The sequence below is a fragment of the Zootoca vivipara genome, chromosome 9 (assembly GCF_965207765.1).
Source record: "Zootoca vivipara chromosome 9, rZooViv2.hap1.1, whole genome shotgun sequence".
NCBI classification, from domain to species: Eukaryota; Metazoa; Chordata; class Lepidosauria; order Squamata; family Lacertidae; genus Zootoca; species Zootoca vivipara.
The window spans coordinates 20,934,305-20,960,349 of NC_142592.1; the positions used below are offsets into that span (position 1 = coordinate 20,934,305).

At 44.0% G+C, this 26,045-nt stretch overlaps 2 protein-coding genes across 5 annotated transcripts in view; one reads left to right on the top strand and one right to left on the bottom strand.

Moving 5' to 3' along the window:
* Nucleotides 1–19,787, bottom strand: part of LRRN3 (leucine rich repeat neuronal 3) — a 48,309-nt gene extending 28,522 nt beyond the window's left edge. Inside the window, exon 1 of the mRNA XM_035127411.3 lies at nt 19,379–19,787. The gene's annotated coding sequence lies outside the window, so the exon portion shown is untranslated. The remainder of the gene's footprint in view (nt 1–19,378) is intronic.
* Nucleotides 1–26,045, top strand: part of IMMP2L (inner mitochondrial membrane peptidase subunit 2) — a 463,340-nt gene that overhangs the window by 186,176 nt on the left and 251,119 nt on the right. The gene's annotated exons all lie outside the window — the stretch shown is intronic.

Below are 26,045 nucleotides of genomic sequence, written 5' to 3' on the forward strand. Positions count from 1 at the left end.
GTTGGTTGCATTACAGACAATTATATGAGATGTTTAAGGAGGATTTTTAAAAGGGTTTAACTATACAACCTCCAGATTTCAAAAGGAGGTTATAGAAGAAGTGAAACTACTGAAGAAAGCATACAGTATTCTGCTAGAATGGGAAATGAAAGACGAGGACGTCAAATCAGTTATGGTCAAATGGGCGCAAGATATAGGACACAACATACAATTTGACGTTTGGGAAAAACTGTGGAAGGTAGATTTGAAATTTACAGATTGTTCTCTTTTGAGGAAAATTACATGAAAATGATGTACATTAATGATGTATATACATTAATGATGTATATTAGACCAGTAAAAATGGCAAAAATGTATAAAACCGGGTCAAACATATGTTTGAAATGTAAAGAAAAAGAAGGTACTTTATATCATATGTGGTGGGAATGTAGAGAAGGCAAAAAAAAATGGGAAATGATACATAATGAATTGAAAAAAGATGTTCAAAATGACATTTGTAAAAAAAAAAAGAAAAGAAAAAAGAAAAGAAAAACCAGAAGCATTTTTGTTAGGGATTCTAGGACAATACCTGCTAAGGAAAATAAAGAACTTATTTATGTATGCTACAACAGCAGCAAAAGTCTTGTTAACACAAAGATGGAAGAATGAGGAAATCCCAACGAAAGAACAATGGCCAGAAAAACTGATAAGCTGTGCGGAGTTGGCAAAGATGACATATAAACTACGTGGGAAGGACAACCGTGATGTCAAAGAAGAATGGGAACTTTTTACAAATTACTTAAAAAGATAACAAAAGGATTTCGACTCCTTGGCAGGTTTTGAATAAACATCTACAATTTATTAGTAGAACATATGATAGATAAGGTAATGATTTTATACAATTTTATAATATGCAGAAAACAATATGTACAAACAAATCAGAGAGGGGAGCTGAGGGAAGTCCTTAGAGGGTGGAAGAGGAAGGGAGGGGAGGGGGAAAGGGGGGGAAATTGTAATTGGCTGTGTTATTGGTAATTTGTATTGTTTAAAAATGCTTTTTCTTCAGTAAAAAATATTTTTTTAAAAAAGAAAGAAAGAAAATGCAATAGGAAAAAAGAAGAAGATAATGATAATCTGGATGAATCTCCATATTGGTAGTAACTCCAGTTGAGAAACCTACTTGGCACAAAGATTCCATTTCAGTTGGCAGGATTCTCTACCAGATCCACCCATCCTAAAGCCCATTGCAGCCTTGGGACACATTGCCTTGCAAAGCAGCATCAATTCATTGAGTGCTTTAGCAAAAAGCACAAATTTAGCAAATAGAGAAGCAGAGGCCAGCATAGTGATGAGCCAGCAAAGTGAATGCCTTTGCAGTACGGAGTCCCCCTGTTCTAATATCATAATGAAAAGAAGTTCTAAGATCTGCCCTTTCTAAGATCTTGCCAGCCTACTCGGAATTAGCAGGACAGGCATTAGCAACCCTACAATAATTTCTCTTACTTTATGAAAGAGCACTGTGGAAGTAACATCCCTATTTTACCTTCCCTCAGGCTCCTTTGCATCATCACTTAGCAATAGTCACAGATAGGGTCATCACCACTCCCTTTCTTTCCCTACCTACAAATATTAGCCAGGGCAGCAAAAAGGGACGCAGCAGTGGTAGAGGCTGTCCTTGGCAGAAATGGACACAAATACTGTCTGTTTCCCACAAGGGACATGAGGTCCCAGCCCTTGGTCAAAGTACCTGTGGTACTGCCATTGCTGCCTTACCTTTTTCTTCCTTGGGAAATATTTGTGGGCTGATCAGGAAAAGAGTTGATGGTAGCAGAGGTAGCAGCAGCTACCGTGTTTCTCATATTTTAAGGCATCCCCAAAAAATAAGCCATGACAGGATTTCTAAGGGTTGCTGAAAAATAAGACATACCCCGAAAATAAGCCATGTCGTGTAGCCCCGACCGAGCGAGAGGCGAAGGCGCGGGACCCAGCAGGAGCTCCCTGCCTGCTTCCCCGAGCCGTCGCGCATCGGGGGACAGAGCCGAAGATCGGCGGGCGCTCCTTGCTGGGCTTGACAAGCCCGGCAAACAGCGCCCGCCGATCTTCGGACCTGTCCTGTGTGACAGGCGGGGGTGGGGGGGGGAAGCGGAGATCGTTCTCCGCTCTCCCCCCACCCCCGCCTGTCACCGAAGATCGGCGGGCGCTCCTAGCTGGGCTTGACAAGCCCGGCAAACAGCGCCCGCCGACCTGTGCTGTGTGACAGGCGGGGGTGGGGGGGAAGCGGAGATCGTTCTCCGTTCTCCGCCCACCCCCGCCTGTCACCGAAGATCGGCGGGCGCTGTTTGCTGGGCTTGACAAGCCCGGCAAACAGCGCCCGCCGATCTTCGGACCTGTCCTGTGTGACAGGCGGGGGTGGGGGGGGGAAGCGGAGATCGTTCTCCGCTCTCCCCCCACCCCCGCCTGTCACCAAAGATCGGCGGGCGCTCCTTGCTGGGCTTGACAAGCCCGGCAAACAGCGCCCGCCGATCTTCGGACCTGTCCTGTGTGACAGGCGGGGGTGGCGGGGAAGCGGAGATCGTTCTCCGCTCTCCCCCCATCCCCGCCTGTCACCGAAGATCGGCGGGCGCTCCTAGCTGGGCTTGACAAGCCCGGCAAACAGCGCCCGCCGATCTTCGGACCTGTCCTGTGTGACAGGCGGGGGTGGGGGGGAAGCGGAGGTCGTTCTCCGCTCTCCCCCCACCCCCGCCTGTCACTGAAGATCGGCGGGCGCTGTTTGCTGGGCTTGACAAGCCCGGCAAACAGCGCCCGCCGATCTTCGGCCCTGTGCTGTGTGACAGGCGGGGGTGGGGGAGAAGCGGAGATCGTGCTCCGCTCTCCCCCCACCCCCGCCTGTCACCGAAGATCGGCGGGCGCTCCTAGCTGGGCTTGACAAGCCCGGCAAACAGCGCCCGCCGACCTGTGCTGTGTGACAGGCGGGGGTGGGGGGGAAGCGGAGATCGTTCTCCGTTCTCCGCCCACCCCCGCCTGTCACCGAAGATCGGCGGGCGCTGTTTGCTGGGCTTGACAAGCCCGGCAAACAGCGCCCGCCGATCTTCGGACCTGTCCTGTGTGACAGGCGGGGGTGGGGGGGAAGCGGAGATCGTTCTCCGCTCTCCCCCCACCCCCGCCTGTCACCGAAGATCGGCGGGCGCTGTTTGCTGGGCTTGACAAGCCCGGCAAACAGCGCCCGCCGATCTTCGGACCTGTCCTGTGTGACAGGCGGGGGTGGGGGGGAAAGCGGAGATCGTTCTCCGCTCTCCCCCCACCCCCGCCTGTCACCAAAGATCGGCGGGCGCTCCTTGCTGGGCTTGACAAGCCCGGCAAACAGCGCCCGCCGATCTTCGGACCTGTCCTGTGTGACAGGCGGGGGTGGGGGGGGAAGCGGAGATCGTGCTCCGCTCTCCCCCCACCCCCGCCTGTCACCAAAGATCGACGGGCGCTGTTTGCTGGGCTTGACAAGCCCGGCAAACAGCGCCCGCCGATCTTCGGACCTGTCCTGTGTGACAGGCGGGGGTGGGGGGGAAGCGGAGATCGTGCTCCGCTCTCCCCCCACCCCCGCCTGTCACCAAAGATCGGCGGGCGCTGTTTGCTGGGCTTGACAAGCCCGGCAAACAGCGCCCGCCGACCTGTGCTGTGTGACAGGCGGGGGTGGGGGAGAAGCGGAGATCGTTCTCCGCTCTCCCCCCATCCCCGCCTGTCACCGAAGATCGGCGGGCGCTCCTAGCTGGGCTTGACAAGCCCGGCAAACAGCGCCCGCCGACCTGTGCTGTGTGACAGGCGGGGGTGGGGGGGAAGCGGAGATCGTTCTCCGCTCTCCCCCCACCCCCGCCTGTCACCAAAGATCGGCGGGCGCTGTTTGCTGGGCTTGACAAGCCCGGCAAACAGCGCCCGCCGATCTTCGGACCTGTCCTGTGTGACAGGCGGGGGTGGGGGGGAAGCGGAGATCGTTCTCCGCTCTCCGCCCACCCCCGCCTGTCACCGAAGATCGGCGGGCGCTGTTTGCTGGGCTTGACAAGCCCGGCAAACAGCGCCCGCCGATCTTCGGACCTGTCCTGTGTGACAGGCGGGGGTGGGGGAGAAGCGGAGATCGTTCTCCGCTCTCCCCCCATCCCCGCCTGTCACCGAAGATCGGCGAGCGCTCCTAGGTGGGCTTGACAAGCCCGGCAAACAGCGCCCGCCGACCTGTGCTGTGTGACAGGCGGGGGTGGGGTGGAAGCGGAGATCGTTCTCCGCTCTCCGCCCACCCCTGCCTGTCACCGAAGATCGGCGGGCGCTGTTTGCTGGGCTTGACAAGCCCGGCAAACAGCGCCCGCGTGCACTTTATTAAAAAATAAGACATCCCTCAAAAATAAGCCATGTCGTGTTTTTTTGAAGAAAAAATTAATATAAGACATGACTTATAATATGAGAAACACGGTACTTCAAGTGAGTGTTTTGCACACCCTCTCGTTAAGTGTGCTGAAAGGATGGAGCCCCTTTCAAGGCAAATGGAAAGGATTTGTGTGCATTTCCATTATAGCAGATGGAACAGAGCTTTGGGGGTGTCCAACCAGTCAAATAATAATAATAATAATAATAATAATAATAATAATAATAATAATAATATAACAATAATAATTTATACCCCAGCCCCTCTGGGCAGCTTCCAACAAAATATTAATATATAACAGTCTGTCAAACATTAAAAGCTTCCCTAAACAGGGCTGCCTTCATATGTCTTCTAAAAGTCTGGTAGTTGTTTTTCTCTTTGACACCTGCTGGGAGGGCGTTTCATAGGGCAGGTGCCATTACTGAGAAGGTCCTCTGCCTGGTTCCCTGTAACTTGACTTCTCGCAGCGAGGGAACCACCAGAAGGCCCTCGGCGCTGGACCTCAGTGTCTGGGCAGAACGATGGGGGTGGAAACGCTCCTTCAGGTATACTGGGCCCGAGGTAGATCACTGACTTTATAGTTTCTTTATAGTGGGAGTAGATCACTGTCTCTTGGAAGTTGGATGCGCCTGTACTATAAGGACTACTTAGGATGAAAGCTTGCAGTAAAACATGAACCCAGAGCCTGAGAGAAGTCAGCCTTTGTAGGATCAGAAAAATTATTGCCAAAGAAAGGCACACAGAATAGCTAGGTAGTCTAGCAAATTAGCCATTTGAACAAAGGTAGATTAAATCAGATCATTTGGTGAAGGCTTTATACTATCACAATTCAGTTTCTATTCTACCGTATGAAAGTTCTACCAATACAGATAGTGTGTTCCTGGTTTCCTATGTACAGTAGTTATTATGAAATATGTGTTTAATTCCTCATGATTTATTCCCATGGCTAGCAGGTTATTAAATATTAAGGAAGCTAGCTCTCCTTCATTGAGAGGAATACTCCCCCCTAACAGTAGGTTCTTCCATTTGCTGACTTTTTGCACATTTATTTTCTCACAAGAGTGGATGGATACTTAGTACAGCCCCCCTTAATCAACACCCAGTTATCCAGAAACTGATTACCAGATGATTGCTCAAATCCTGTAGAGCTTTGCATCTTGGAGTGCCATTTCCTGGTGATTTGAAGAAATCCTGTTTTTGTTTTACAAGAGAATTGGAGGGGCATTTGAGGACAGAGTAGTTGTGGGTTGAGTAGAGATTAAAGTACAGACTCAGGCCAGGTCTCTGCTTCAGAATTTTGTTTCAGTTCCAAGTTTAGTTCCATTGCATAAAAGATCATCATGCCTTTGCGCCAATCTCCCAGCTTTGTCTTTACAAAAGATTGGTTGAAGCAGGAATGACAAAAGAGAATGGAACCAATCCCTTTCCTGTGTTCAAACAGCTGAGTCCTCTAACCAGGGCCGTCTTAATCATATCAGGCACCCTGGCGCTGTGGTGCGAAGATCCCTCCGGCTCCCCCCGCCCCGTTTCCCAACGCCCGCCGCGTGGCTGCCACAGGCACCCCAGTGCGGCGCCCCCCTGTCGGCCCTGGGCCCCCCAGCCTTGCCGTAGGGCCGGCCCTGCCTCTAGCAGGACAAAACTACTGCTGCAGATCTTAATTTTCACAGAATCACAGACTTGTAGAGATGGAGGGTCTTCTAGCCTAGCACCCTGCAATGCAATAATAATATACAGGGCTCAAACCCCCAACACGGAGAAGAGTCTTCAACTGGGCCTTGCTAGTCCTGGAGTCATACTGTGCTTCAGAGCCCACATTTATTACCCCCCAAGCCATAGCTGCCAAGTTTTCCCTTTTCTCGCGAGGAAGCCTATTCAGCATAAGGGAATTTCCCTTAAAAAAAGGGATAACTTGGCAGCTATGCCCCAAGCAGACATCTACAGCTTTGTGGTGGCACCAAAAATGTACTTTGAGTTGCGAATTATGATCATAGCAGAATAGTCATGCAACAATGATTGTCTAGATCTAGTCAACAAACATAATTTCTATGCTGAACTGATTTTGTGAGCAACACCACAGAAGGAACGAGATTTTATCCATATGTGAGATCATATTGACCCATGCTTTACCCATTAAAGTACCAAACATATGTTCACCTGAGTGTGATGCTGTGGCATTTCCAGTGAGCATGGCTTTCTAATTCCTTGCCCACAGCATGGCTGCATTAAAATATTGACTTTATACTAACCCGGGTGCAGGTCAGATATGAACAGCTTCCTTGAACTTAACTTATGGAGAAGAATATGAGCAGGTGAAAATTCCCAAGTAAAGAAAAACATAGAGGAAAAGCCCATATGAACTATTCCTTTGTACCTGCCACTTTTCTGTATGGGATGAGGTAGAATTTTCTGATATTGCTCATTTTAAAACCAGGGGTAGGGAACTGAACTCCCTGTTATGTTCTGCAGGGTTGTGAGCCTGTAAGAATAAGAGAGTATCATTTAAAACCCGGAATGGGGAACCTGTGACCCTGTTGGACTATAATTCCCATAATTCCTGACAGTTACCTGGGCTGGTAGGGACAGATGGGAGTTAAAATCCAATAATATTTTGTTCTGCCTTACTGTATGCTATTGATGTTGATTTCTTCATTTACATTTTATTGTTATCCACTCTGGAATTGTCATCTCCCATAGATATTTTCAACCTTTTCAGTCCCCTGGACCCACATTTAACCCAAACATGCATTTAGGGGCACATTTCTTAAACTTTTACTCTATAGTTGCATGGTGGTAGTGCTCCTGTTGTGACACACCTTGGATCAGGCTAGGATTCAAATAGCCCAATGATCTATGATTCAGAGTGGGGTAGAATTTTTTAAAAAATAAAATAAATGGATGACCACAGGTTTTCCATCCCTAAAGATTTCTGTTTCTAAAGACTTCAGAATAAAGTGCTTCAAAATGAGAAATGTCCCTGTGGTTTCTGTGGTGTTAGTGAAGGATCATGAGCTTTCAAGGCCAACTCAGGATAGAAAATAAAAAGGTGACACAAAAAATGTACGATAGAACAGAACCACTGGATCAACCAGCTCTTCACAATCCTGGGACAGGCTATCTGAAATCCAAGGGATTAAAAACCTTCAAATAAATACTTTGTGGTCTCCCTAGGCAGCTGATTCCAATGTTTCCTTCCTTCCTTCCAAGTTCATTACTAGGAAACACTCGTGAAATCCACCCCCCCCACCACCACCACCTTCAGGGACTCTATTTGTTTCCACTTTTTGTCATCCCACAACCCCCATGGGTTCATATCCACTGTGTTAGTTTGGTTGATGGATAGCTATTGGGTAAACCACAGCTCTGAAGCAGTCCTTATGCTTCGATCCAGCAAACTGAAATTGGGTCAAGCCAAAGTGATGAGCTTCCCAGCAAGAAATGTGATATAAAGACCAATAAGGGAATGAAAAGAAGACCCTGTTGCATGCAGTAGAATCAAAGGGAGTGATACCATTGCTAACTGAAGGTGGTGTTGAATCAAATGACAGCAGTTCCCAGGGCACTCTGAAAATTAGGTAGGGTGCTTTTGATGTGCTGCTGAGAATTGCATCTCAATTATTTTGTTGTTGCATTTGTTTGCAGTATAAAAATTCCCCAATAACCAAGTTTTTCCACAGAACCGTATCAAAAGAGAAATCAATGCAATAAATAAAAACAGGGATATATATTGTTAAGGATTCCAGACTGAGATGTTCCCATAATAGAAAGCATCTACAAATCCTGTTCCATTGTGAGAGTGGAATGCCACCCCAGATCTCCTTCCCATCTTATTCTACATATTGATCCATCAAATTTTTATCCCAATCTTTTCCTAAGGAGCACATTGTGATATACAGGGCTTCCCCCAATTACATCCTCAAAGCAACCCTGCTAAATAGGGTACGGCAGAGAGTGTGTGCCTGGTCAAAGCTGCTCCAGGCAGTTTCACATTTCAATGGCTATCTGAACTTGGGTGTCCAAAGACTCTAACCCAGGCATCCCCAAACTTCGGCCCTCCAGATGTTTTGGACTACAATTCCCATCTTCCCCAGCCACTGGTCCAGTTAGCTAGGGATCATGGAAGTTGTAGGCCAAAACATCTGGAGGGCCACAGTTTGGGAATCCCTGCTCTAACCATTTTATCATGTTGACTCTCATACCATGATATACCATGATATAATATTGCATTTTAGAATGTGATTCTTGAACATCTTTATATTAGTTCAGTCACTCTGCCTTCCTATTTGCAGGTGTAAAATCGTTAGAGTAAGACAGAAAAATAATTATTATTATAGACATGGTTCCTGATTCCTGAATGTACCTTTTAATCAATGAGCAGATGAAGTAGGGGAAGCGGGCCCCTGCTTCTTATGCCAAAATGTGAGTACTGTTTAAAACAGTCATTTTAAAATATGTGCATGCTAGGCTGAAAAAAAAATATAGTACAGTACTTTCTGTGACATATTTGCCTGAGGAGAGTTTTACATAGTATTCTAAAGTCTTATGTATAGGACTTGAATCTTTTTGCCCCCAGTTAACTTGGCTATGGAGAAGAGGCAAGGCTTTAAGAACATCAATAAAGCTTTAGAAGGCTTCAGAAATTGTTCTAGTTTTCTCGTGGACAGGAACTGGGACTTTAGATCTTCCCTTCTATAGATCAAGTGGTTTATCTTTGCCAGATCCCAGAAGGCGACTGCTACAATTGCCTTCCTGTCTTTATAGAACCTATGAGACAAAATGATTTTTGTCCCAAACTCCTGCACTGTGCAGCTCAGTACTTAGGCACACTTTCCTTGGAGTAAACTCCATGGAACACAATAGGACTTGCTTCTGAGTAAACACCGACTGAATTATGTTTGATGTATTGGATATTGGGCTAGCTTATGTACAATTGATGCGGGTGGCGCTGTGGGTTAAACCACAGAGCCTAGAGCTTGCTGATCAGAAGGTCGGTGGTTCAAATCCCCCCGACGGGGTGAGCTCCCATTGCTCGGTCCCAGCTCCTGCCAACCTAGCAGTTCGAAAGCATGTCAAAGTGCAAGTAGATAAATAGGAACTGCTACAGCGGGAAGGTAAATGGCGTTTCCGTGTGCTGCTCTGGTTCACCAGAAGCGGCTTAGTCATGCTGGCCACATGACCTGGAAGCTGTACGACGGCTCCCTCGGCCAATAACGCAAGATTAGCACAGCAGCCCCAGAGTCGTCCATGACTGGACCTAATGCTCAGGGGTCCCTTTACCTTTACCTTTTATGTACAATTACCATGGTAGAATGAACTCTACCTGCCTACTTGCCTCCCTCCCTCATACCTTTGTATCCAGGTAAACAGTTGGACCTTTACCTTTACCTTTAAACATCCTATTAGACTGGAATGTCTAACCTTTAAAAGTCTAATCAGAGAGCTGAAATCATTTCTCTTAATTTGTTTGCATTTTTAAATGAGGGATGCTGAGGTCTGAGCCTGCCATAGAATTATGTCCTTTGTCCTAGTACCCCATACCATTAATATCTTACAAATGTGAGCTGGCTACGATGTTTCTGTGGAGCCAAAACACTCTGCATGTGCTCCAGTGACCTCTGTTTTCACAATTGCCTCAAGTACTCCAGGACTTGGCTTTTAGTGTTTAAAACAAGCTCCAGAGCTAAGCCCTAGTGGTTCAGCTCAATACCTGAAGGCAGATATAGGCTGCAGTCATCAGCATGCCTGTTTCAATGCCAATTTGATTGAAATAAGTGGGACTAACTGTTTGTTCAGGATCACCATGTAGCAATGTACCCTAAGTGTAGCAAAATGATTGTTTACATTGTACGAACATTTGTCACCACAGTAATTGAATCACTTCTCCTTTCTTCTTCTTTCCTTCTCTTCTCTCTTCTGCATCTTAACAATGAATCCTGCCTGGTTCTCAAGGTCCAGGATAGTGGCTCCATAAGCCAGTGGTTAATTTTTCAAGCAGTCCTGGAGGGTTGGCAGCTTCCCAGTTTTATTTATTATTGAAAAACTATGCTCTTCTTCATAATGAATTCCACCTAAGCTTGGCATTCAAGATAGCAGCCGACTCTAAGGTCAGATACAGCCCAAGCACTATGTCAGGCCAAGCCCCTTGGTTTGTGGCTTTATGGGAATTTTTGACATATTGCCAACCTATCCTACTCCCAGTTGCTGTAATGAAGGGTTGATCTGTGTGCTTCCATACCTTGTTCCTACTCAAGACTAGATTAGACGGTGGGTCAGTAGGATGAAGATACAAATGACTGCTAGAACCCTCTTAATCGTCTGGCTGTTCTCTGCACAAAACAAATTGTGCCGATAGGACAATGCTTGGGGGTGTTAGGCTGGTGGTGGGGCAGGGCGAAGGAAAAGTCATTGTTGAGAAATTGCCTGAGCTTTGCAGAAACCATAAACCCACAAACAGTGCTTTTCCTGAGTTGATCCTGCATGCACCAGAGGGCTTACTAACAGTACTTGCCTCCTTAATTTTTTTAAATAAAATCCTGCATTTTGTGTCTTTGACTACAAAGTCCGAGTAAGACTTTGTAGTCCGAGTAAGACTTTGTAGTCCGAGGGAGAGTGCTTATTTTTCTGTTACATTGTTGTTGTATGCCCTCCAACATTTCTCCGATGAAAATAGGGATGTCCTATTCCATTATTATTACTGTAACTATAACTATAACTGTAACTAAACTATAACTAATATACCCTACCCATCTGACTGGGTTGCCCTAACAACTCTGGACAGTTTTTAACATAAAACATAATATATAAAAGCATAATAAAACATTAAACATTAAATACTTTCATATTTAGGGCTGCCTTCAGATGGTTCAGGGATCGGATAACTCCATACCCTCTAACATTTCTCTGATGAAAATAGGGATGTCCTAAGGAAAAGTGGGACATTCCAGGCTCAAATCAGAAACTGGAGTGGCTTCTGTAAATCTGGGACTATCCCTCTAAAATAGGGACACCTGGAGGGTCTGTTGTTGTTGGAGAGATGAGGTTACATATTTTTCTGTAGCATGTTCTCCTTCCCTCCACCTTCATGGCACATTTTCTTCTAGAAAGGAACTGTCAGGGGGAAGCTGCTTTATTTAGGATCCTTAGGTTGTGGGTAGATGAGAATTAACTGTGGTGAATCAGGTAATGCCACCTGCAAGCACTAGACTGGATCCATCTAGTTAAGAAGAAAATCTCTTAGAGATTTGACATGTCAGATATCTGCTATTAGCCACACACATCTCTGACACGTTCAGAAATTATCCTTGTGAAATACTGATGCTTGGCAGAATGCATGACCTCCGACTGTTGGCGCTGTCAGCAAATGTCTGTTTAGAATGAAATATTTTAAACTAACTTTGGGGTTGACTTTTCACCAGGCCCTGGGGAAGTGGCACGCTCTTTTAAGGTTTATGCCATTACAATTGTCACATGTTAATTGCTAAGGGGATGTGACATATTATCTTTATGCTGATTTGTGGAAGGATTCCGTGCTTGACTTGTAGACGATTCACATTGTATTCCAATGTATGTTTCCTCAGCAGTAAGTTCTGCTGTGTTCAGTTGGACTTAGTCCCACATAACTGTGCACACACTTTCCTTGGGTATACTTCTGGAGAAACATGCATAGGATTATGATGAGTGGCTGCAGCTAGGAACATGCCACTGCCACTAGGAACATGTCCTTGGGAGTTATCCTCATTGAACTCACTGGGATTTACATTCTCACTTATGCGTTAGTAAGCATGCATAGGATCAGGCTGCATGCGTAGCAATTTGCTGTACATTCTTTGCTTGCACTTGGCTATTGCAAAGACCTACATGCGAACTGAGCTTGTCCTGCAGAAAGGCATCCAACTCAAGGCAGAACATGAAATTTTAAAACCAAGGATGTTAATAAATATAGAGATTTTACAGCGGAGAACACTGTGTTCTGTATATAGCAGAAACAAAATATAATTAAAAAATCTGTACTTTCTACAAATTGAGGTTTGCTGGAGGCAATCAGTTTTAGCCAACCTCTGTTTAGGGTTGAAGCAATTACTAGGTCTATGCTTATCTGGGGGAAACATTTTAACTTGTTGTTTTGCCCTTTCCTCCACCCTTTCTAGGTGGTGTTGGTGGGGCACAGCCTCTCTTAGTCCTTGGCATTGATTCAAATACTCCCCTGCTGCCTTCTTGCATGGGGAGCACAAGGGGATTATTTCTGCTTTCTTTCCTTTGACACTTCCTACACTGTTGTAGCTTTCAATTCTAAGTGGAGTAGTGAAGCAATTCCCAGTGGATATTTTTGGTAGTTGTTCATATGTAAGTTACATGCTGCGAGTCTCTAATTTATTCAGCAAGCCGTTGCAAAAATTGCCAGGCCCCTAGATACAGCACTGTGCAAACAGTCATTTTTTCCCCCTTAATGCAGGTAGCCAGATATCCAGGGAATTCTTGCTACGGTTGAACTTAACCTTTTTTCCCTCTTACAAAATGTTTTCTAGATTATAATGCATTTTCTTGCACAGCAGTTATTCACATGACAATAGCCTCCTGGTAAAGACTCCTGGGATAATGCAAGTAAATAGTAGGCATTTTGAAAAGCTCCCCCCCACCCCCACCCTCTTTAGCATTTTGTTCAACTATTGCAGTGTTTAAATAGAGATTTTTTAGCAGCAAGGGATACTGGTAAGTGGTTTCTTTTTCGCTTAACATGATTGTAACAGATTCACAGATATGTTATTCTGAGCTGTTACCCAGCTTGATATAAATACTGTGGAGATTTTTTTTTTTTAAGTCAGCAGGCTTTTACCAGAATAGAAGTTGGCTTATACCTTTTCTGTGAACAGCAACAGTTGCTCATAATGTCGCTGTTTTACTTTAATGCTGATTTTCTTGGATTGCATCTTTTGTTTCCACAAATACAGACAGACACGATTTGGTAAAGAAGCATGTAGGTTAGGAAGTCATGGACCCAGATCAGATGTTCTGTGCTCCCATGTGGGGCTTGCAACTTGGCAGGGATTGTGGGGAAGCACTGATTGTATGAGTGGTGGTTTCCATGTGTGTCCACCATGATTTACACAGCTGTATCTCATGCCCTCCCTTTTTCGATGCTGCTGTGAGGCACATACTATGGTAGCACTTGACAGACCCTATGTTGAGGTGCACATTCATAAATTGCCACCTACAGTCTATTCCTGCCAAGTCAATGACCTGTTGAAGCGATCAAAGCAATTCCATGGAGGCCACTAAACTTCTAAACTGAGCCTTTAAGCCCTTGTGATTTTCAAACATTATAACTTGATGGTTGTTCTATCAAATGTTAAATCTTTCAAGGCGGTCACCCCTGCCATTTTCATTCTAATTAATTCAGGTTGCTCAAACTACCCCAGCATTTCACATCACTATATAGAAGGTATATACTCTTATACCAGATTGTGTTGCTTGATGAGGTGGAGTGCCCTGACTGGCACTCTTGGTTGTCACAGTATTCTTCAACCTTGGGTTCCCAGGTGCTGTTAGCCTGTAACTTCCACCATTCCTGACCAGTGGCTACGCTGGCCGGGGATGATGTGAGTTGTAGTCTACCAACAACTGGGGACCCAAGGCTCTGACCTATAAGAAGCACATATATGCCATCAGCTGGTGTGTATGCTCTGGTAACCTCTAGATTAGATTACTGCAATATGTTATACATGGGGCTGTCTCTGAAGAAACTTCTGCAGATTTTGGTGGGCAGGATGCTCACTGAGGCAAGACAGTTTGAGCATATGACACCAATCCTGGCCCAACTGCATTGGCTGCCAAATTGTTTCTGGGCCCAATTCAAAATGCTGGTTTCAACCCATAAAGCCTTAAACAGTTCAGGACCACAATACCTCAAGGAGCACCTATGCCCATACAAACTGACCTGGATCTGAAATCATCATCCGAGGTCCTTCTTAGAGTGCGTTCTCCTAAAGAGGTCTTGAGGGTGGCAACACAACACGAGAATGGGCCTTTTCTGTGGTGGCTCTTGGCTTGCGGAATGCTCTCCTCAGGTAGGCTCACCTGGTGCCTTCATTATACTGTATATCCTTAGGTGGCAGGTAAAAACTTTTCTCTATAACCAGGCCTTTGGCTAATTAAATAAAATCTATGGCCTTTTAAACTGGTGTGTGTATTGTTTTTGTTCATTATTACTGTATTCAGTTTGTGTTTTTATCTTGTAAACCACCATGTGATCTTCAGATGACGAGTGGTGCAACATTTTAATAAACAATAACAATAATATGCATAACAACTGGGCATGGTGTACAGTCACTACACCTTCTGGAGAATGTGCACATAACCTGTCCATATAGAGTAGTGTTTCCCAAACTCTGGTATCCAAAGCTGCTTTTGGACTACAATTCCCATCATCCCTGACCACTGGTCCTACTGGTTAGGGATGATGGGAGTTGTATTCCAATGACAGCTGGAGACCCAAGTTTGGAAAACCCTGACATAGGCTTCTAGGTGGGCCACAGTTGGTTATCATGCATGTGTCTGATCCAGGCAAGCACATGAAGCTGCCATTAGCAGTTGCCTGCCAAGGCTCCTGTGCCAGTTGGGGGACTGCTGCCAATCCCACTCAGGTGTGTCCACTCTTGTAAGGAAGAAGAGATAGGGGTCACCCGGAGGAAGGGGTCCCACCAAGAACACTTTGCCCAAGGGCCTTCTGAAACCTAGAACCAACATTGTGTGGTAGTATGTACCACAGAGTATGGAAAGAAGCACCTCTGTGAAATGGAGAAAGGGACACTGCAAATGTAAAGATGTGCAAAAATAGGATTATAGTGTCCATGTTTGTAGGGAAAGGATGTCAAAGCATTCATATTCTAGTTAGCTAAGGTTTCAAGGAGGTTGCTACTAGACACAGATGGAGCTTTGTTTATCTTATTTTGTAACTGGCAGAGTGGTTGCTGATTGTGTGCCAACCGGAACAGGCCTAGAAATTCTCTCCAGTGAATGAGAAAACTATTCTAGATCACTCCAATATGGCACTGGTTAAGGTCTGATGAGACTTGGTAGATAACTCTGGTTTGTACTACACCATGACAGATCATGTTTCTATGCTCTCACTATCTAGTGTAACACAGAAAGGAGGAGCAAAATCATCCATCTGTTGACTAATGCATCAGCTGCAGACAAAGAATGGCATAAATGATGTTTTCTCATTGACCAAACCAGGCACCCCCAAACTTCAGCCCTCCAGATGTTTTGGACTACAATTCCCATCTTCCCCAACCACTGGTCCTGTTAGCTAGGGATCATGGGAGTTGTAGGCCAAAACATCTGGAGGGCCGCAGTTTGGGGATGCCTGGACCAAACCTTACAAAAAGCAGTACTGATCTCTAATCAGTATAAACATATCACATTACTTTTTCAAATTGCACAAGCCAGCATTTCCTCTTTTCAAGATGAATTTGACCTTGCTATTATTGAACTTTTCTGTGTTACTATGATTTCTCCTTAGGTAGGGTGATTGTATTCTGTATTACCTTGAGTTAGTTCTGGTTTTCATTAAGTTGTTGTATTAGATTAATATTATTGTTCCAACATATTTAAAAGTCTCTTACAAGCTCTCCCTTTTTGAACAAAACACTTCATAAATTGTGCCACTATTTTTCTTGTCACGTTTTAGAAGTTTGGTTTGCAAACAATCTGCTTCTGACAGTGGGATAGAAAGTTTTTGATCTATTTTTCATCACCAGAAGTTGCCATTAAATGAAGAATCCCCAAAATTGCTGCTTAACTTACCTAAACTGTATTTTTTAATGATGCCGGAAGGGAAACCATAGGGTTAATCAGTTGCCACTTTCTGGATAATATTGCTTTTGCTTTTTTAAAACACAAGCTTGTCTTATTTTCTTCTCCCACAAGAGTTAGCACTAAAGTTAGCTATTGAATGAGCTTGTATGTGCATACTCTGTTCCAAAAGTTGCAGTGGCCTTTCTGGCTGTGGCAACAGATGTTTACTACTATGTATTAGTCAGGAGCTGGTTGGGGGAAAAGCATGTGGGGCTGTAATTGACTGTAATTCAAGTCCAAAGATTGGGTTACGTCCATATGCCTGATGAAAAATGAGTGATTTGCTGGCATGAACCAGTAGCACTCCCTCTTTTCCTCCTTGCAGGAGTGGTATTCATGAACACAGCATTTTGACAAGCTCACCTCAGTTAACAGCTCCAGCATGAATTCCATACATATCTCACAATGGACTTCATCATCTTTTTAATCTTTTCAATAGAGAATTTTGGCGTGGTTATCGGTACACTGGTATCATATCAGCTTCATCTAGGAGAGGTATTAATGAGTACTTACCTACCTAGTCTGTTTGTGTAGGCTGCAATTTAATAAACAGATACCTCTCGAAACCACATGTACCTAGTTGTTCCAAATGTTCTGATACCACTACCAAGTCTTGGGGGTGTGTATGTTAAAACTCACAGGCTTGCAGGCAAGTAGTTGTCCTTTTACATTATATATTATCCCATTATTCCAGCAGGGTTTGCAGCATGTTCTTCAAAAGACAGGATCACCTGTAACATTGGTATATAGCCATGGCTAAAACTACCTTGATCGTTCTTTGGACATGCATGAGTGTGACTCCTTGCTCTTTTTTGCAGGGGTGATATTCACGAACATGGCATTTTGACAAGCTCTACGGCATATTACCACAGCATTTGCCTATTTCTACACCACTGATATGTGGAACAAGGTAGCCTAGACGTAAAGTGACCCAAGGTAGCTTGGAATGTTATTGACTACATAACAAGGAGCCACAAAAGTCCTGAGTACCTATCGGGTGTGTGCATTCAACCCCCACTCCCCTTGACCCTGCTTTCATTCAAGCGGTGCACTAAATACATCACCAAAGATGCAGTATGATTTATTTCATTACTGCAGTGTAACATATTTGCATGAGCTGAAAGCAGGAGGGTTGCAGCTCTCCTTGAAAGAGAGAAAATGTGCTCGCCAAGGTAGATTTCATGCAATGGTTGTTTGCTTCTGGGTGATGAATCAGGCTCAAGGGTTCTTTTAAAAAGAAAACACACATGCACGCACGCATGCATGCACACACACACACACACACACACACACACACACACAACCAAACAAACAAGCCGGTGGATTTTATGCAGCTTCTGAAGAATGACAGGCAAGCTTGCCAGTAACAGGAGCAGATGCATTACCACCTTTCCTAGCCTGAAAAGGAAAAGGAACGCTCCCTTAAAACTCATTCATTATCTGAGGGAAAATCAAATGTGGTGGCATATTGCCGGGGCTGCTTTATTGCCATCATTTAGAAAGGTCAACTGAATTAATCGACTTCTCGCCAAACATACTGTTAAGCTCCCCACTTCCTGACATATTTATGAGAAAGTGGCAGGTAGGGAGAAGATGACTTGTCGTTTCTGCTGGGTTTCTCCCCCCCCCCCTCCCTTCAATTTTACAGTGCAGAACCAAGATTAACTTTCGGATTGGAGTTGTCCAGGAAAATAGCTGCTTTGGCACCGGGAAGGGGGATGGGGGGGGTGAGAAGAAGTTCCCTCTGGTGTTTTACATGGGGAGGAGAGGAGGGATCCATTTGATGAGATGTGTGGCTCCTTGGTTGGTTTAAAAACATGTGTCCACAAACTGTATAAGGTCTATAACGAATACATTTTTAAAAACTATTTTTATCATATTATTCAACTGCTGTCCTTTGCTATTTCTCTTTCCCTCATTGTGAAGTGATACCTCTTAACAGAGATATTAATGGGAACCTTTTAAAATAAATAAATAAATAAATAAATAAATAATAATTTCTGCTGTTGTACTTATGTTGTATGTAAGTGTATTATGTTAAGGGATGTAGCAAGCATTTGTTTACAATAGATATATTAATCTCTCCTTCTCTCTCTGTTATACATAAATAGACACACACACACACACACACACACACACACACACACACACACACACACACAAGCCTGACAAGCCAGTTTCCATTACTGTACAGTACCTACTTTATAGGTAGGTTGTCTTCTGCCTTTATTCTCAAGCAGACCATTTTGCTGATTCCAAAGGGCAATGCTGGTCAAAACGGGGCAGAATTAGTAGAAACCAAGGTTCTCCCTCCCCACCCCCTTTAAAAGCAAACACTTCTAAGCTTCTCTGTGGGGGGTGGGAACAGCACAGGGCATATGATAAAGGGTCAGAACTCACAGTGTTCTCCAATGAAAAATGCACTTGCTGGCATTGTGTTGTGATCCTTTGAATGACCACAGAAGCTTAGACCTCTTCTGGTTAATGCTGTCCTTTTTACCTTGCATATGTCAGTTCCAGCTGCAACAGACATTCCCTACTGGCCTTTCTGACTGTCAGGCTGTGTGTGTGTGTGTGTGTGTGTGTGTGTGTGTGTGTGTGTGTGTCTATAAGTCATTTGCCACAGTCCTTAAAATGTAGTCTGGCAGAAATTCAATAACTGTTTGTGATATTCTCATTCAGCCTTCTTGCTCGGTGGCTTTTAGCTCCCAATGTGACATATAGTGGCATTTTGCTGTAATCCAGCTATTGGAAGCAGGTTAAAAAGGCAGCCCGGCGTCTCATGTAATTGGCTCCCAAACACAGAGAAAGTGTGCTGCCTTATTTTTTGCACTGAAAACCCCGAGAATCAGATTATACAAACACATTGCTTTTTTGTTTTTGTTTTAGCTGAGTAAAACACCCATCTGAGTGAGTGCCCTGCAAAAAATAAATAAAAATGTTTTAGATTAATGAGGATTGGAGGTGGTGAGAAGCTCGGAGCACACAGGGGCTCCTTTGTATTTCTCTCTGAAAGAGTAAAATGTGGAGGAGGGAGGGGAAGAAAGTCTATAAAGGGTTTCAACTAAAGCGGAGAAGAAATGCATAAATAGTAAGCAGCATAAAAAAAACCCCACAACTTCCGATAAACAAGGCACTTACCTTGCAAAAAGAGTAGTTTCAGTCCTGGACGCCTCCTGCATATTTGAATCCGTTAGCTCAGGTGAGCACATACCGCTGGTGTGATGCTAAGGAGACGGGTCTGGGCACGCAGAGATGGGGCAGGCGATGGTTGTCTCTATAGATCCTGTAATAGGAGGGAAATCTCCGTGCAGCAGGCTCAGATCCTTTTACTTTGAGCAGAGAGCTCTGTGTCGCTGGCTGTCGGAAGCTCACAATCCAATGCAGGAGGGGGAGGAGGAGAGAGAGGAGGGGAGAAAAGAGAGATGCTCGCTAGCTTTTCTTCCTCCTCCTCCTCGTTTCCATGGTGGTTACTGGTGCATCGTTCACCCGATCAGTTGTCACACTGACATGGTGCTGCCTGCTCAGCGGTCATTAATAACTGAATACCCTCCACTCCCCAGAGAGCAGCCAATAGCCGGAGAGTGCCAAGACGTAGCGCTCGCAGCTGCTGGGGTCTGGTTGGTGGAGGCAACCTGTCTGTTAGATGACATTGCTGCTTAGGGTACAAATAAGCGGGGGGGGGGGGAGACCCATTCTCCGCTTCTCGGCATTCTTTTCCCAGACACTAAAGGAAGAGGCATGATTGGATGTGCTGGGCTGTATTTAATGGGTTTAGGGCAAGGACTGAGACAGTATTCAAAGAGAATGACCCAAACTAGGTAAATCCCTTCTCAGGCTATGCCAGCTCATTAGTAAAGGAAAAAAGCATTTCTCTTTTTCTCTCTTTTTGCAGAGTTGTGATCTACTGTATTGCAGCTTCCATATGTTCTACCCCCCTTTTTAATACCTAGGTTTTTGCATCATACTGACTGGCAGCCAAATCCATCTTTGCTCATTTCCAAACATGGAGTCACTAAGCAAGCAACCAGAGAATCGGCAGAATTAGTAAGCAGATAGGTACCCACAGAGTTTTTGTTTCTCCTCGTTATGTGTACAGTTCATTGGATAGATGCAAATCAGCTGGGGGGGGTTGTGCGGTTTTTCTTCTTCTTTAGTTTGTTTCATGCTTTTTCTCAATTTCTAGGCAAAGTAACCTATCAGAAACGTACTCTGAAAATTTGCAGAAATTTAGGACGGTCTCTAAAATATATTCTTAGTTCAAAGTACAAATCTGCATTGGGTTACTTCTAAAAAATAGTCGGATTGCAAAATATTGCTTGCAAGTTCCCCAAGAAGGACTATAAAGCAAGTGAAGTTTTGGTAATCAACAGGTCAAATCTGAGAAAGGGTTGGATTTACTGTACACATTCACGGATATAGCCCAGCTTTTGGGAGGCCACCCTCTAGTGGAATAAAATAAAACTTCTTATCTGTTTTCCTCAGCATGTTTTGGACAGTCATATGTAATAACAACATCAGGAGTTTTCAGTGACTGCAAGCAATGGCCTTTTAATAGTGAATGAAATTAATAGTAGAATACTGTAAGCTTCTTCTTGTTTTTGCATGTAACAAACACACATTTAAATAAAAAAAAGCTGCTGCTTCAGTAAGATGGCATACTTCCAGTGCTGTATTGTTATACAGTTTTACTAGCACTGCAGGGTGTTACATTCTGACTTCATTGAAAATTTTTAAAGGTGGATAGTCAAATGTTTCCCAGCTCAAACTGGTGGTTTTGAACTATTAAAATATTATCTAAGATCATTATCTAAGTGCTCACATCTCTTGTATTGCCTTTCTAAATCATTAGGATTAAATATAAGCAATCATGTGTTGCTTTCTGAATTATGTCCTTCATTTCCCCCCCTAAAAGAAAAGAACCCTGTTTAACAGGATAATTCAGAGAAAGCTGTCTTATACCAAGTTAGACTATTGGCTCATCTCTGTCAGTATTGGCTACACTGGGGTTTCCCAAACTTGGGTCTCCAGCTGTTTTTGGACTACAACTCCCATCATCCCTGAGCAAGTGGGGGTGTGGCTGGTGCATGTCCCAGGGATGGCACATGTCCCGCGGGGGCGTTGCGTACGTCCCGCGGGGCATGACATGCCGCCTACAGGGCATGGTGCGCTTCTGTGGGGGCGTGGCACCTGGTGCGGTGGGGGGTGCGCGACATGTGTCCGGGGGAGCTGCCACAATGGTATCCCCCTCCCCGATGGTGCTGGGGGTGGTGCGCTCCCCCTGCCCCGGCTCCCTCCGCCAGTGTCCCCAACCACTGCTTCTGGTAGCTATGGATGTTGGGAGTTGTAATCCAAAAGCTGCTGAAGAAACCCTGGATTACTCTGATTGGCTGAGGCCTTCCAGAGTTTCAGACAGGAGTCTTTCCAACCTCTATCTGGAGAGTAGAGTGGTACCACTGAGCTTTCTATGGGGCTTCCCTTAATTCTGAGCTTGTTTACTCAAAGTAAACATGTAAAAGTAAAAAAAAAAAAGTGAACAAAAAAGTGAACTGCAACTTATTACCAAGCTTAAAACCATGGAGAGACCAGGTCTGAATAAAGACATTGGATTCTTATCTCATTATACATGATAAAGCTATCTTTAGCCATCTCACCCCTTGCTTTTTCCTGTAAGACCAATTGCAGTCGTTAGGGTTAGAAGCGGCGCACGCGGTTTGCGCATGCACAAAGCGCGAAAATAACAAAAATCACGCTTTGCGCATGCGCAAAATGGCGGTTTGGCTTACGAACTTTTCGGGTTACAAACTGCGACCCGGAACGGATCGCGTTCGTAACCCAAGGTACTACTGTATATATAAGCATCTGGTGACTTCTGTTTCAGTGTATCTGAAGAAGTGTGCATGCACATGAAAGTTCATATCAATGACAAACTTAGTTGGTCTCTAAGGTGCTGCTGGAAGGAATTTTTTTTATTTACTCAAAAGTAAGTTCCACTGTGTTCCATGGAGCTTGCTCTACAAGTATAGGTTTGCAGTCTTAAGAGTTTTTTAAAGCAGGCATTTGAAAATCATATTGACATTCATTCTGATATAGTGTTTCACTGCCAGGGGTTGTCTCCATGGTGAACACTGAAATTCCCTCTGCTTACTTACGGTAGGTTTTTCAACACACTTGAATGAAGGATATAGCTTTGCATGCTCAAAGCGAGTTGAAGTAAATGGGGAAGCAAACAGGCAGGAATTGTGTGTGTTCAACAGAAGATGCTGGGCTGGGCCTCAGAAGAGCCTTTCTTGCATTTACTAGATCACACAAACTTTACACCAGTACATACTAGTATCCTAAGTTAGATATACCATAGTATGCAATATTTTGGGTGGGAGTGTGGGGAGATTGGGAGAGGAATTTCAGGTTGTGCACTTATTAAGTAACTACATAAGTGGTTCATTTTGGTTGATTGCTCTGGACTGTATAATTGGAGGTGTAACTAATCAAACCAATTCAAGTACACTTTCATAAGGGGAATAAGGTGCTGTAATGTAACATATTTCAAAGTACTTGCTTGATGAATTACAGGTATATGCTACAACAATTCTAAGCAATATTTAAATAATATACTTTATTCATAGCAGATAAATGTTTTAATTTTCAGTTGGATTATTTTTCAAGGATGCTTTAACAATGTCCCATAATGCTAGCAAAGCAAAATCATTTTTATATCTGAGACAATTATGATGATTAAGCTTCACTAGAGGTTCTTTTCCTGTTGATTTCACTATGATGATTTGTAGTTTTGAAATAGCAGGTATTCTATTAAACTGGAGAGAGAGAGAGAGAGAGAGAGAGAGAGAGAGAGATGTAGGTGAGGTCTTCTGGAGGTTTGGTCATCATCAAAAGTGAAGCAATGGAAGAGCTAATTCCATGTGATGTTATGGATTATGACATTCATAATCTTTGAAATTGACTGTATTTAGAAATGAAATACATTGAAATGAAATGCCTTGGAACTCCTGTGGTTCTTATCTAGTCTCTTGGAAAGATATAAACAGGAAACATAAACAGATACATTTGTTTCACTAATAAATGTGAGTGCCACAGCTTCTCATAAGTGAAGGAACGTTATAATGATTCACATTTCAGTACTGCCCATCCTCCAAGAGCTTCAGAGCAGCATCCCATAGGGCTATGAACATCTCTGAGGTTTTGTCTACAATCAAGCAGTATATAAATTTTGTTAAATAAATAAGTCTTGCATGGCAAATGGAAACGTGTGAAAAGATGAGGAGAGACATTAGGCCAAAGGGCAAAAATCCCTCTGAGTTCTTGGATCCCAGTCACCATTCTACAACATCATGATTCCAGCAAAGCTGTTTGGGTCCAGACAAAATCAAACTGGAAATGTATGTCCATCTGGCTTGCAAATTCAAAGGTTCAAGAAGGGATGGAGCAATGGTAAAAATGATGGGTACTGCTGGTGGATTGGAGGGAACCTCACATTTCCAAAGCAAATACATCAGCATGAACAAAGAAGTCCCAGAAGCAAAGTTTCTGTGAATCTGTGGGTTAAACCACAGAGCCTGGGGCTTACCGATCAGAAGGTCAGTGGTTCGAATCCCCACGATGGGGTGAGCTCCTGTTGCTCGGTCCCAGCTCCTGCCAACCTAGCAGTTCAAGCACGTCACAGTGCAAGTAGATAAATAGGTACCATTACAGCAGGAAGGTAAACGGCGTTTCTGTGTGCTGCGCTGGTTCGCCAGAAATGGCTTAGTCATGCTGGCCACATGACCTGGAAGCTGTATGCCGGCTCCCTCGGCCAATAATGCGAGATGAGTGCCGCAACCCCAGAGTCGGTCACGACTGGACCTAATGGTCAGGGGTCTCTTTACCTTTAACCAAAAATTGAAGGTGAGCTGGTGTGGTGTAGTGGTTAGAGTCCAAATGTGTGCTTGCATCCACACTATCTCAGATTCATCTCATCCATAAAACAATATTAGGGTCTCTTATCAATCAAGGTTTGGCAGCTTGAGCACAGAACTGATCAGGGACCAATTGCTGATGCCTCTACCATAGAGAAGTTCCAAAACACTTGACTAATAATTAATATTGATGGGTCATCAGTTGTCATTATGTTTGAAAAAGATATTAACTTGCCTCTTTTTCAAGGAAATCATTGTAAGCAAGACTGCTTACCATCAACAACAGCATTAGCCCTGTCCTAGATGCTTGGACATGACCAGTGAGTTAATAGTTTCATTGTTGTCATTTTGAATGGTATATATCTATACTATAGCACAAACTGCTTTGGACAGCAATCCCAGTTTCAAAAGTTTGGCAGGTTATTTGGTATTGATTTACTTACTTGTTTTTCTAAAAGGTCATGTGGCACTTTGGCTTTTTGAGCTGTTGGAAAAAGTTAAATTGAAATATGCTGAAGAGAAATTGCTGGAAGTAGGTTTGGGTGGGGAACGTGTGACCTTCCAGATGTTTTTTTGGACTCCAGCTCCCATCAGCCTGACCCAGGAATGATGGGAGTTGGAGTACAACAACATCTAGAGGGATGCAGATTGCCTGTCCCTGAAGTAGTTTGTCAAGAGGATTCAAAGTTCATAAGTGGCAGGAACAAGCAGCACAAGAACAAGTGGGCAAATGTCTTCAGCAAGGTTTTGCATATGGTTATGATGATTACTCAATTGCGCTCAAGTTAGAATTCTTGCCAAAGAGCATGCAAAGTCTCTCTTAAAAGGAAACTAAAGATTGAGGTGATTCCTGACAGACAGAAGCTAGGATAAATCTGTTGGAGAGGAATAAAACATACAGTATTGCAAATGCTAAAGCCTTCCCAGCTTCAAAAGTAGAAAACAAATCCTCTGGAACTGATGTAAAAACACAAAGAGTCTCTTCACTAGTTATTACGTTTTTTTATTATAGGAATATAAGAACGCTCATTTACTTTCCTTAAGAGGAAACACACACACACACACACACACACACACACACACACACACACACACACACCTTGATTTCTTTTTAAAAGCATGTTAGTTTTCTTTTTCTCACAACCTGGCAGCAGTGCCATTCCATTGGCTGCAGAGAGAGACCAGAAACTCCTTACCTCGAACCATTATCTTTCCAGCTGGGTGTTATAAGAACTTTATTATAAAGACTACTGCTGGAGTTAGTTTGTTTATCCCTCCTCTCATTTCCTTTTCCTTTTGTTCTGTGGCTTTTAGACTTCTGCCTGAAGGGCAGGAACTGTCTCATTACTTCTATTTGGAAACCACTCTGGGATCTCTTTTTGGCTGAAGAGCAGAGTCACATCAAGCATATTCACACATTTAAAATACTACCTATGAATTTTAGTATATTATGTGGCTTACAGCACAATCCTATCCATATCCACTTAGGAGGTACTTGCAGTCTTTGTATGTGTGTGTTTTAAATTTCCTGATTGCTAAATATATTTCAAGATGGTAAATCCCCAACAACATTTCTACATTTAATGCAAATTTGTCTTCCATTGTGTTTATAGTCAGCAATTCAAGTGCAAAGGCTTCACTAAATTTATTTGATATTGGCTAGTGCTAAAACCCTTAATGGTGAAATAGGAAGCTTGAAGGAAAGAAAAATGGGAAAATAAAGCTAGCTGCACTACAGTGAAGTAAAAATGTCTAATAAAGTAAAAGCTTTTTTTTACTGTTTTCCTCAAGGGATACAATATGTATATGAAATAAAGTTGGAAGGCATCATAATTATTTAGATACATAATAGAAAGGCTGTAAAAATGCTTAGTACAAATACCATAGCTGCCAAG